The sequence below is a fragment of the Heterodontus francisci genome, chromosome 22 (assembly GCF_036365525.1).
Source record: "Heterodontus francisci isolate sHetFra1 chromosome 22, sHetFra1.hap1, whole genome shotgun sequence".
In the NCBI taxonomy this organism is placed as follows: Eukaryota; Metazoa; Chordata; class Chondrichthyes; order Heterodontiformes; family Heterodontidae; genus Heterodontus; species Heterodontus francisci.
Window position 1 is genome coordinate 13,139,449 of NC_090392.1, and position 15,897 is coordinate 13,155,345.

Genomic DNA, 15,897 nt, shown 5'->3' on the forward strand with positions numbered 1-15,897 from the left:
ACGGACACCAAGTAACAAAGACACAGAATTACACCAAGTAACACAGACACACACTGACACCCAGTAACACAGACACACACTTACACCAAGTAACAAAGACATACACTGACACCAAGTCACAAAGACACACACTGACACCCAGTAACAAAGACATACACTGACACCAAGTCACAAAGACAGACACTGATACCCAGTAACAAAGACATACACTGATACCCAGTAACACAGACACACACATACACCTAGTAACGAAGACACACACTGATACCCAGTAACACAGACACACACTTACACCAAGTAACAAACACATACACTGACACCCAGTAACGCAGACACACACGGACACCAAGTAACAAAGACACAGACTTGCACCAAGTAACACAGACACACACTGACACCCAGTAACACAGACACACACTTACACCAAGTAACAAAGACATACACTGACACCAAGTCACAAAGACACACACTGACACCCAGTAACAAAGACATACACTGACACCAAGTAACACAGACATACACTGACACCAAGTAACAAAGACAGACAATTACACCAAGTAACAAAGACATACACTTGCACCACGTATTTTGACATACACTGACACCAAGTAACAAAGACATACACTGATACCCAGTAACATTGACACACACTTACACCAAGTAACAAAGACATACACTGACACCCAGGAACAAAGACATACACTGACACCAAGTAACACAGACATACACTGACACCAAGTAACAAAGACAGACAATTACACCAAGTAACAAAGACATACACTTGCACCACGTATTTTGACATACACTGACACCAAGTAACAAAGACATACACTGATACCCAGTAACACAGACACACACTTACACCAAGTAACAAAGACATACACTGATACCCAGTAACACAGACACACACTTACACCAAGTAACAAAGACATAGAATGACACCAAGTCTCAAAGACATACACTGACACCCAGAAACAAAGACATAAACTGACACCAAGTCACAAAGACATAGACTGATACCAATAACAATGAGATACAATTACAACAAGTAACACAGACACACACTTACACCAAGTAACACAGACATACACTGACACCAAGTAACAAAGACAGTCACTGTTACCCAGTAACACAGACACACACTTACACCAAGTAACAAAGACATACACTGATAACAAGTAGCACAGACAAACACTTACACGAAGTAACACAGGCACACACTTACACCAAGTAACAAAGACATACACTGACACCAAGTAACAAAGACATACACTTGCACCACGTAACACAGACATACACTGACACCAAGTAACAAAGACATCCAATTACACCAAGTAACAAAGAAACACACTTACACCAAGTTACACAGACAAACACTTACACCAAGTAACAAAGACATACACTGACACCAAGTAACAAAGACATACACTTACAAAACGTAACACAGACATACACTGACACCAAGTAAGGGAGACATCCAATTACACCAAGTAACAAAGACACACACTTACACCAAGTAACACAGACATACACTCACACCATGTAACAAAGACATGCATTGATACCCAGTAACACAGACAAACACTGACACCAAGTAACAAAGACATACACTGATACCCAGTAACAAAGACATACACTGACACCAAGTCACAAAGACATTAACTGATACCCAGTAACACAGACACACACTTACACCAATTAACAAAGACAAACACTGACACCAAGTAACAAAGACATCCACAGACACCCAGAAACAAAGACATAAACTGACACCAAGTCACAAAGACATACACTGATACCAATAACAAAGAGATACAATTACAACAAGTAACACAGACACACACTTACACCAAGTAACACAGACATACACTGACACCAAGTAACAAAGACAGTCACTGTTACCCAGTAACACAGACACACACTTACACCAAGTAACAAAGACATAAACTGATATCAAGTAGCACAGACAAACACTTACACGAAGTAACACAGACACACACTTACACCAAGTAACAAAGACATACACTGACACCAAGTAACAAAGACATACACTTACACCACGTAACACAGACATACACTGACACCAAGTAACAAAGACATCCAATTACACCAAGTAACAAAGAAACACACTTACACCAAGTTACACAGACAAACACTTACACCAAGTAACAAAGACATACACTGAAACCAAGTAACAAAGACATACACTTACAACACGTAACACAGACATACACTGACACCAAGTAAGAGAGACATCCAATTACACCAAGTAACAAAGACAGACACTTACACCAAGTTACACAGACAAACACTTACACCAAGTAACAAAGACATACACTGACACCAAGTAACAAAGACATACACTTACAACACGTAACACAGACATACACTGACACCAAGTAAGGGAGACATCCAATTACACCAAGTAACAAAGACACACACTTACACCAAGTAACACAGACATACACTCACACCATGTAACAAAGACATGCATTGATACCCAGTAACACAGACATACACTGACACCAAGTAACAAAGACATACACTGATACCCAGTAACAAAGACATACACTGACACCAAGTCACAAAGACATTAACTGATACCCAGTAACACAGACACACACTTACACCAATTAACAAAGACAAACACTGACACCAAGTAACAAAGACATCCACAGACACCCAGAAACAAAGACATAAACTGACACCAAGTCACAAAGACATACACTGATACCAATAACAAAGAGATACAATTACAACAAGTAACACAGACACACACTTACACCAAGTAACACAGATACACTGACACCAAGTAACAAAGACAGTCACTGTTACCCAGTAACACAGACACACACTTACACCAAGTAACAAAGACATAAACTGATATCAAGTAGCACAGACAAACACTTACACGAAGTAACACAGACACACACTTACACCAAGTAACAAAGACATACACTGACACCAAGTAACAAAGACATACACTTACACCACGTAACACAGACATACACTGACACCAAGTAACAAAGACATCCAATTACACCAAGTAACAAAGAAACACACTTACACCAAGTTACACAGACAAACACTTACACCAAGTAACAAAGACATACACTGACACCAAGTAACAAAGACATACACTTACAACACGTAACACAGACATACACTGACACCAAGTAAGAGAGACATCCAATTACACCAAGTAACAAAGACAGACACTTACACCAAGTAACACAGACATACACTCACACCATGTAACAAAGACATGCATTGATACCCAGTAACACAGACATACACTGACACCAAGTAACAAAGACATACACTGACACCCAGTAACAAAGACATACACTGACACCAAGTCACAAAGACATTAACTGATACCCAGTAACACAGACACACACTTACACCAATTAACAAAGACAAACACTGACACCAAGTAACAAAGACATCCACAGACAGCAAGAAACAAAGACATACACTTACACCAAGTAACACAGACACACTCTGACACCCAGTAACACAAACAAACACACACCGACACCTAGTATCATAGAGAAACACTGACACACAGTTACAAAGACATACACAGACAGACACTGACACCAAGTAACAAAGACTAACAGAGAGACACACTGACACCAAGTCACAAAGACATACACTGACACCCAGTAACAAAGACATACACTGACACCAAGTCAAAAAGACATTCAATGATACCCAGTAACACAGACACACACTTACACCCAGTAACAAAGACATACACTGACACCAAGTAACAAAGACATACACTTACACCAAGTAACACAGACATACACTGACACCAAGTAACAAAGACATACAATTACACCAAGTAACAAAGACAATCACTTACACCAAGTAACACAGACATACACTGACACCAAGTAACAAAGACATACACTGTTACCCAGTAACACAGACACACACTTACACCATGTAACAAAGACATGCACTGATACCCAGTAACACAGACATACACTGACACCAAGTAACAAAGACATACACTGACACCCAGTAACAAAGACATACACTGACACCAAGTCACAAAGACATTAACTGATACCCAGTAACACAGACACACACTTACACCAATTAACAAAGACAAACACTGACACCAAGTAACAAAGACATCCACAGACACCAAGAAACAAAGACATACACTTACACCAAGTAACACAGACACACTCTGACACCCAGTAACACAAACAAACACACACTGACACCTAGTATCATAGAGAAACACTGACACACAGTTACAAAGACATACACAGACAGACACTGACACCAAGTAACAAAGACTAACAGAGAGACACACTGACACCAAGTCACAAAGACATACACTGACACCCAGTAACAAAGACATACACTGACACAAAGTCAAAAAGACATACAATGATACCCAGTAACACAGACACACACTTCCACAAAGTAACAAAGACAAATAATTACAAAAAGTAACAAAGACATACACTTACACAAAGTAACACAGACATACACTGACACCAAGTAACAAAGACATACACTTACACCAAGTAACAAAGACACACACTTGCACCAAGCAACACAGACATTCACTGACACCAAGTAACAAAGACATACACTGACACCCAGTAACACAGACACACACATACACCAAGTAACAACGACATACACTGACACCAAGTAACAAAGACATACACTGATACCCAGTAACACAGACACACACTTACACCAAGTAACACAGACATACACTGACACCAAGTAACAAAGACATACACTTACACCAAGTAACAAAGACACACACTTGCACCAAGCAACACAGACATTCACTGACACCAAGTAACAAAGACATACACTGACACCCAGTAACACAGACACACACATACACCAAGTAACAACGACATACACTGACACCAAGTAACAAAGACATACACTGATACCCAGTAATACAGACACACACTTACACCAAGTAACACAGACATACACTGACACCAAGTAACAAAGACATACACTGACACCAAGTAACAAAGACATAAACTGACACCCAGTAACAAAGGCATACACTGACACAAAGTCACAAAGACATACAGTGACACCCAGTAACAAAGACATACACTGACACCAAGTCACAAAGACATACACTGACACCAAGCAACAAAGACATACACTGATACCCAGTAACACAGACACACACTTACACCCAGTAACAAAGACATACACTGACACCAAGTAACAAAGACATACACTTACACCAAGTAACACAGACATACACTGACACCAAGTAACAAAGACATACAATTACACCAAGTAACAAAGTCACACACTTACACCAAGTAACACAGACATACACTGACACCAAGTAACAAAGACATACACTGTTACCCAGTAACACAGACACACACTTACACCATGTAACAAAGACATGCACTGATACCCAGTAACACAGACATACACTGACACCAAGTAACAAAGACATACACTGACACCCAGTAACAAAGACATACACTGACACCAAGTCACAAAGACATTAACTGATACCCAGTAACACAGACAGACACTTACACCAATTAACAAAGACAAACAATGACACCAAGTAACAAAGACATCCACAGAAACCAAGTAACAAAGACATACACTTACACCAAGTAACACAGACACACTCTGATACCCAGTAACACAAACAAACACACACTGACACCTAGTATCATAGAGAAACACTGACACACAGTTACAAAGACATACACAGACAGACACTGACACCAAGTAACAAAGACTAACAGGGAGACACACTGACACCAAGTCACAAAGACATACACTGACACCCAGTAACAAAGACATACACTGACACAAAGTCAAAAAGACATACAATGATACCCAGTAACACAGACACACACTTCCACAAAGTAACAAAGACAAATAATTACACCAAGTAACAAAGACATACACTTACACAAAGTAACACAGACATACACTGACACCAAGTAACAAAGACATACACTTACACCAAGTAACAAAGACACAAACTTGCACCAAGCAACACAGACATTCACTGACACCAAGTAACAAAGACATACACTGACACCCAGTAACACAGACACACACATACACCAAGTAACAACGACATACACTGACACCAAGTAACAAAGACATACACTGATACCCAGTAACACAGACACACACTTACACCAAGTAACACAGACACACACTTACACCAATTAACAAAGACAAACACTGACACCAAGTAACAAAGACATCCACAGACACCAAGAAACAACGACATACACTTACACCAAGTAACACAGACACACTCTGACACCCAGTAACACAAACAAACACACACTGACACCTAGTATCATAGAGAAACACTGACACACAGTAACAAAGACATACACAGACAGACACTGACACCAAGTAACAAAGACTAACAGAGAGACACACTGACACCAAGTCACAAAGACATACACTGACACCCAGTAACAAAGACATACACTGACACAAAGTCAAAAAGACATACAATGATACCCAGTAACACAGACACACACTTCCACAAAGTAACAAAGACAAATAATTACACCAAGTAACAAAGACATACACTTACACAAAGTAACACAGACATACACTGACACCAAGTAACAAAGACATACACTTACACCAAGTAACAAAGACACACACTTGCACCAAGCAACACAGACATTCACTGACACCAAGTAACAAAGACATACACTGACACCCAGTAACACAGACACACACATACACCAAGTAACAACGACATACACTGACACCAAGTAACAAAGACATACACTGATACCCAGTAACACAGACACACACTTACACCAAGTAACACAGACATACACTGACACCAAGTAACAAAGACATACACTTACACCAAGTAACAAAGACACACACTTGCACCAAGAAACACAGACATTCACTGACACCAAGTAACAAAGACATACACTGACAACCAGTAACACAGACACACACATACACCAAGTAACAACGACATACACTGTCACCAAGTAACAAAGACATACACTGATACCCAGTAATACAGACACACACTTACACCAAGTAACACAGACATACACTGACACCAAGTAACAAAGACATACACTGACACCAAGTAACAAAGACATAAACTGACACCCAGTAACAAAGTCATACACTGACACAAAGTCACAAAGACATACAGTGACACCCAGTAACAAAGACATACACTGACACCAAGTCACAAAGACATACACTGACACCAAGCAACAAAGACATACACTGATACCCAGTAACACAGACACACACTTACACCCAGTAACAAAGACATACACTGACACCAAGTAACAAAGACATACACTTACACCAAGTAACACAGACATACACTGACACCAAGTAACAAAGACATACAATTACACCAAGTAACAAAGACACACACTTACACCAAGTAACACAGACATACACTGACACCAAGTAACAAAGACATACACTGTTACCCAGTAACACAGACACACACTTACACCATGTAACAAAGACATGCACTGATACCCAGTAACACAGACATACACTGACACCAAGTAACAAAGACATACACTGACACCCAGTAACAAAGACATACACTGACACCAAGTCACAAAGACATTAACTGATACCCAGTAACACAGACACACACTTACACCAATTAACAAAGACAAACACTGACACCAAGTAACAAAGACATCCACAGACACCAAGTAACAAAGACATACACTTACACCAAGTAACACAGACACACTCTGACACCCAGTAACACAAACAAACACACACTGACACCTAGTATCATAGAGAAACAATGACACACAGTTACAAAGACATACACAGACAGACACTGACACCAAGTAACAAAGACTAACAGAGAGACACACTGACACCAAGTCACAAAGACATACACTGACACCCAGTAACAAAGACATACACTGACACAAAGTCAAAAAGACATACAATGATACCCAGTAACACAGACACACACTTACACAAAGTAACACAGACATACACTGACACCAAGTAACAAAGACATACACTTACACCAAGTAACAAAGACACACACTTGCACCAAGCAACACAGACATTCACTGACACCAAGTAACAAAGACATACACTGACACCCAGTAACACAGACACACACATACACCAAGTAACAACGACATACACTGACACCAAGTAACAAAGACATACACTGATACCCAGTAACACAGACACACACTTACACCAAGTAACACAGACATACACTGACACCAAGTAACAAAGACATACACTGACACCAAGTAACAAAGACATAAACTGACACCCAGTAACAAAGGCATACACTGACACAAAGTCACAAAGACATACAGTGACACCCAGTAACAAAGACATACACTGACACCAAGTCACAATGACATACACTGACACCAAGCAACAAAGACATACACTGATACCCAGTAACACAGACACACACTTACACCAAGTAACAAATACATACACTGACACAAATAACAAAGACATACACTTACACCAAGGAACACAGACATACACTGACACCTAGTCACAAAGACACACACTGTCAACCAGTAACAAAGACATACACTGACACCAAGTAACAAAGACATACACTGTCACAAAGATACACACTGACACCCAGTAACAAAGACATACACTGATACCAAGTCAGAAAGACATCCACTGATACCCAGTAAGACAGACACACACTGACACCCAGTAACACAGACACACACCGACACCAAGTAACAAAGACAGAGACTTACACCAAGTAACACAGACACACACTGACACCCAGTAACACAGACACACACTTACACCATGTAATAAAGACCTACACTGAGACCAAGTCACAAAGACACACACTTACACCAAGCAACAAAGACATACACTGACACCCAGTAACACAGGCACACACGGACACCAAATAACAAAGACACAGACTTACACCAAGTAACACAGATACACACTGACACCCATTAATGCAGACACACACGGACACCAAGTAACAAAGACACAGACTTACACCAAGTAACACAGACACACACTGACACCCAGTAACACAGACACACACTTACACCAAGTAACAAAGACAGACACTGACACCAAGTCACAAAGACATACACTTACACCAAGTCACAAAGACACACGCTGACACCCAGTAACAAAGTCATACACTGACACCAAGTCACAAAGACATACACTGATACCCAGTAACACAAACACACACTGACACCAAGTAACAAAGACATACACTGATACCCAGTAACAAAGACATACACTGATACCCGGTAACACAGACACACACTTACACCAAGTAACACAGACATGCACTGACACCAAGTAACAAAGACATACACTGATACCCAGTAACAAAGACATACACTGATACCCGGTAACACAGACCCACACTTACACCAAGTAACACAGACCCACACTGACACCCAGTAACACAGACACACACTTACACCAAGTGACAAAGACATACACGGACACCCATTAACAAACACATACACTGACACCCAGTAACACAGACACACACGGACAACAAGTAACAAAGACACAGACTTACACCAAGTAACACAGACACACACTGACACCCAGTAACACAGACACACACTTACACCAAGTAACAAAGACATACACTGACACCAAGTCACAAAGACATACACTGATACCCAGTAACACAGACACACACTTACACCAAGTAACACAGATATTCACTGACACCCAGTACAAACACATACACTGACACCCAGTAACACAGACACACACGGACACCAAGTAACAAAGACACAGACTTACACCAAGTAACACAGACACACACTGACACCCAGTAACACAGACACACACTGACACCAAGTCACAAAGACACACACTGACACCCAGTAACAAAGACATACACTGACACCAAGTCACAAAGACACACACTGATACCCAGTAACAAAGACATACACTGATACCCAGTAACACAGACACACGCTTACACCTAGTAACGAAGACACACACTGATACCCAGTAACACAGACACACACTTACACCAAGTAACAAAGACATACACTGACACCCAGTAACAAAGACAAGCACTGACACCCAGCAACACAGACACACACTGACACCAAGTAACAAAGACATACACTGACACCCAGTAACACAGATACACACTGGGCGGCACAGTGGCGCAGTGGTTAGCACTGCAGCCTCACAGCTCCAGGGACCCGGGATCGATTCTGGGTACTGCCTGTGCAGAGTTTGCAAGTTCTCCCTGTGTCTGCGTGGGTTTCCTCCGGGAGCTCCGGTTTCCTCCCACATGCCAAAGACTTGCTGGTTGGGAGGTAAATTTGCCATTATAAATTGCCCCTAGTATAGGTAGGTGGTAGGGAAATATATAGGGACCAGTGGGGATGTTATTGGAATATGGGATTCGTGTAGGATTAGTATAAATGGTTGGTTGATGGTCGGCACAGACTCGGTGGGCTGAAGGGCCTGTTCAGTGCTGTATCTCCAAACTAATCTAAATACTGACACCTAGTGTCACTGAAACACACTGACACCAATAACAAAGACATACACTTGCTCCGAGTGACACAGACATACAATGACACCAAGAAACAAAGACACACACTGATACCCAGTAACACAGACCCACACTTCCACCAAGTAACACAGGCACACACTGACAGCCAGTAAGACAAACAAACACACTGACACCCAGCAACACAGACATACACTGACACCAATTCACAAAGACACACACTGAAACCCAGTAACACAGACACACACGGACACCAAGTAACAAAGACACACACTTACACCAAGTAACACAGACACACACTGACAGCCAGCAAGACAAACAAACACACTGACACCCAGCAACACAGACAAACACTTACACCAAGTAACAAAGACATACACTGACACCAATTCACAAAGACACACACTGAAACCCAGTAACACAGACACACACGGACACCAAGTAACAAAGACACACACTTACACCAAGTAACACAGACACACACTGACAGCCAGCAAGACAAACAAACACACTGACACCCAGCAACACAGACAAACACTTACACCAAGTAACAAAGACATGCACTGACACCCAGTAACAAAGACATGCACTGACACCCAGTAACACAGACACACACGGACACCAAGTAACAAAGACACACACTTACACCAAGTAACACAGACACACACTGACAGCCAGCAAGACAAACAAACACACTGACACCCAGCAACACAGACGCACACTGACACCAAGTCACAAAGACATACACTGATACCCGGTAACACAGACCCACACTTACTCCAAGTAACACAGACATACACTGACACCAAGTAACAGAGACACACACGGACACCCATTAACATACACTGACACCCAGTAACGCAGACACACACGGACACCAAGTAACAAAGACACAGACTTACACCAAGTAACACAGACACACACTGACACCCAGTAACACAGACACACACTTACACCACGTCACAAAGACACACACTGACACCCAGTAACAAAGACATACACTGACACCAAGTCACATAGACAGACACTGATACCCAGTAACACAGACACACACATACACCTAGTAACGAAGACACACACATACCCAGTAGCACAGACACACACGGACACCAAGTAACAAAGACACACACTTACACAAAGTAACACAGACACACACTGACAGCCAGTAAGACAAACAAACACACTGACACCCAGCAACACAGACACACACTGACACCAAGTATCAAAGACATGCACTGACACCAAGTCACAAGGACACACACTGACACCCAGGAACAAAGACATACACTGACACCAAGTAACAAAGACATACACTGACACCAAGTAACAAAGTGATCCACATACACCAAGCGTTTTGACATACACAGACAACAAGTCACAAAGACACACACTGACACCCAGGAACAAAGACATACACTGACACCAAGTCACAAAGACAGACACTGATACCCGGTAACACAGACCCACACTTACACCAAGTAACACAGACATACACTGACACCCAGTAACACAGACACACACTTACACCAAGGAACAAAGACATACACGGACACCTATTAACAAACACATACACTGACACCCAGTAACGCAGACACACACGGACACCAAGTAACAAAGACACAGAATTACACCAAGTAACACAGACACACACTGACACCCAGTAACACAGACACACACTTACACCAAGTAACAAAGACATACACTGACACCAAGTCACAAAGACACACACTGACACCCAGTAACAAAGACATACACTGACACCAAGTCACAAAGACAGACACTGATACCCAGTAACAAAGACATACACTGATACCCAGTAACACAGACACACACATACACCTATTAACGAAGACACACACTGATACCCAGTAACACAGACACACACTTACACCAAGTAACAAACACATACACTGACACGCAGTAACGCAGACACACACGGACACCAAGTAACAAAGACACAGACTTGCACCAAGTAACACAGACACACACTTACACCAAGTAACAAAGACATACACTGACACCAAGTCACAAAGACACACACTGACACCCAGTAACAAAGACATACACTGACACCAAGTAACACAGACATACACTGACACCAAGTAACAAAGACAGACAATTACACCAAGTAACAAAGACATACACTTGCACCACGTATTTTGACATACACTGACACCAAGTAACAAAGACATACACTGATACCCAGTAACATTGACACACACTTACACCAAGTAACAAAGACATACACTGACACCCAGGAACAAAGACATACACTGACACCAAGTAACACAGACATACACTGACACCAAGTAACAAAGACAGACAATTACACCAAGTAACAAAGACATACACTTGCACCACGTATTTTGACATACACTGACACCAAGTAACAAAGACATACACTGATACCCAGTAACACAGACACACACTTACACCAAGTAACAAAGACATACACTGATACCCAGTAACACAGACACACACTTACACCAAGTAACAAAGACATAGAATGACACCAAGTCTCAAAGACATACACTGACACCCAGAAACAAAGACATAAACTGACACCAAGTCACAAAGACATAGACTGATACCAATAACAATGAGATACAATTACAACAAGTAACACAGACACACACTTACAACAAGTAACACAGACATACACTGACACCAAGTAACAAAGACAGTCACTGTTACCCAGTAACACAGACACACACTTACACCAAGTAACAAAGACATACACTGATAACAAGTAGCACAGACAAACACTTACACGAAGTAACACAGACACACACTTACACCAAGTAACAAAGACATACACTGACACCAAGTAACAAAGACATACACTTGCACCACGTAACACAGACATACACTGACACCAAGTAACAAAGACATCCAATTACACCAAGTAACAAAGAAACACACTTACACCAAGTTACACAGACAAACACTTACACCAAGTAACAAAGACATACACTGACACCAAGTAACAAAGACATACACTTACAACACGTAACACAGACATACACTGACACCAAGTAAGGGAGACATCCAATTACACCAAGTAACAAAGACACACACTTACACCAAGTAACACAGACATACACTCACACCATGTAACAAAGACATGCATTGATACCCAGTAACACAGACATACACTGACACCAAGTAACAAAGACATACACTGATACCCAGTAACAAAGACACACACTGACACCAAGTCACAAAGACATTAACTGATACCCAGTAACACAGACACACACTTACACCAATTAACAAAGACAAACACTGACATGAAGTAACAAAGACATCCACAGACACCCAGAAACAAAGACATAAACTGACACCAAGTCACAAAGACATACACTGATACCAATAACAAAGAGATACAATTACAACAAGTAACACAGACACACACTTACACCAAGTAACACAGACATACACTGACACCAAGTAACAAAGACAGTCACTGTTACCCAGTAACACAGACACACACTTACACCAAGTAACAAAGACATACACTGATACCAAGTAGCACAGACAAACACTTACACGAAGTAACACAGACACACACTTACACCAAGTAACAAAGACATACACTGACACCAAGTAACAAAGACATACACTTACACCACGTAACACAGACATACACTGACACCAAGTAACAAAGACATCCAATTACACCAAGTAACAAAGAAACACACTTACACCAAGTTACACAGACAAACACTTACACCAAGTAACAAAGACATACACTGACACCAAGTAACAAAGACATACACTGACACCCAGAAACAAAGACATAAACTGACACCAAGTCACAAAGACATACACTGATACTAATAACAAAGAGATACAATTACAACAAGTAACACAGACACACACTTACACCAAGTAACACAGACATACACTGACACCAAGTAACAAAGACAGTCACTGTTACCCAGTAACACAGACACACACTTACACCAAGTAACAAAGACATAAACTGATACCAAGTAGCACAGACAAACACTTACACGAAGTAACACAGACACACACTTACACCAAGTAACAAAGACATACACTGACACCAAGTAACAAAGACATACACTTACACCACGTAACACAGACATACACTGACACCAAGTAACAAAGACATCCAATTACACCAAGTAACAAAGAAACACACTTACACCAAGTTACACAGACAAACACTTACACCAAGTAACAAAGACATACACTGACACCAAGTAACAAAGACATACACTTACAACACGTAACACAGACATACACTGACACCAAGTAAGAGAGACATCCAATTACACCAAGTAACAAAGACAGACACTTACACCAAGTAACACAGACATACACTCACACCATGTAACAAAGACATGCATTGATACCCAGTAACACAGACATACACTGACACCAAGTAACAAAGACATACACTGACACCCAGTAACAAAGACATACACTGACACCAAGTCACAAAGACATTAACTGATACCCAGTAACACAGACACACACTTACACCAATTAACAAAGACAAACACTGACACCAAGTAACAAAGACATCCACAGACAGCAAGAAACAAAGACATACACTTACACCAAGTAACACAGACACACTCTGACACCCAGTAACACAAACAAACACACACTGACACCTAGTATCATAGAGAAACACTGACACACAGTTACAAAGACATACACAGACAGACACTGACACCAAGTAACAAAGACTAACAGAGAGACACACTGACACCAAGTCACAAAGACATACACTGACACCCAGTAACAAAGACATACACTGACACCAAGTCAAAAAGACATTCAATGATACCCAGTAACACAGACACACACTTACACCCAGTAACAAAGACATACACTGACACCAAGTAACAAAGACATACACTTACACCAAGTAACACAGACATACACTGACACCAAGTAACAAAGACATACAATTACACCAAGTAACAAAGACACACACTTACACCAAGTAACACAGACATACACTGACACCAAGTAACAAAGACATACACTGTTACCCAGTAACACAGACACACACTTACACCATGTAACAAAGACATGCACTGATACCCAGTAACACAGACATACACTGACACCAAGTAACAAAGACATACACTGACACCCAGTAACAAAGACATACACTGACACCAAGTCACAAAGACATTAACTGATACCCAGTAACACAGACACACACTTACACCAATTAACAAAGACAAACACTGACACCAAATAACAAAGACATCCACAGACACCAAGAAACAAAGACATACACTTACACCAAGTAACACAGACACACTCTGACACCCAGTAACACAAACAAACACACACTGACACCTAGTATCATAGAG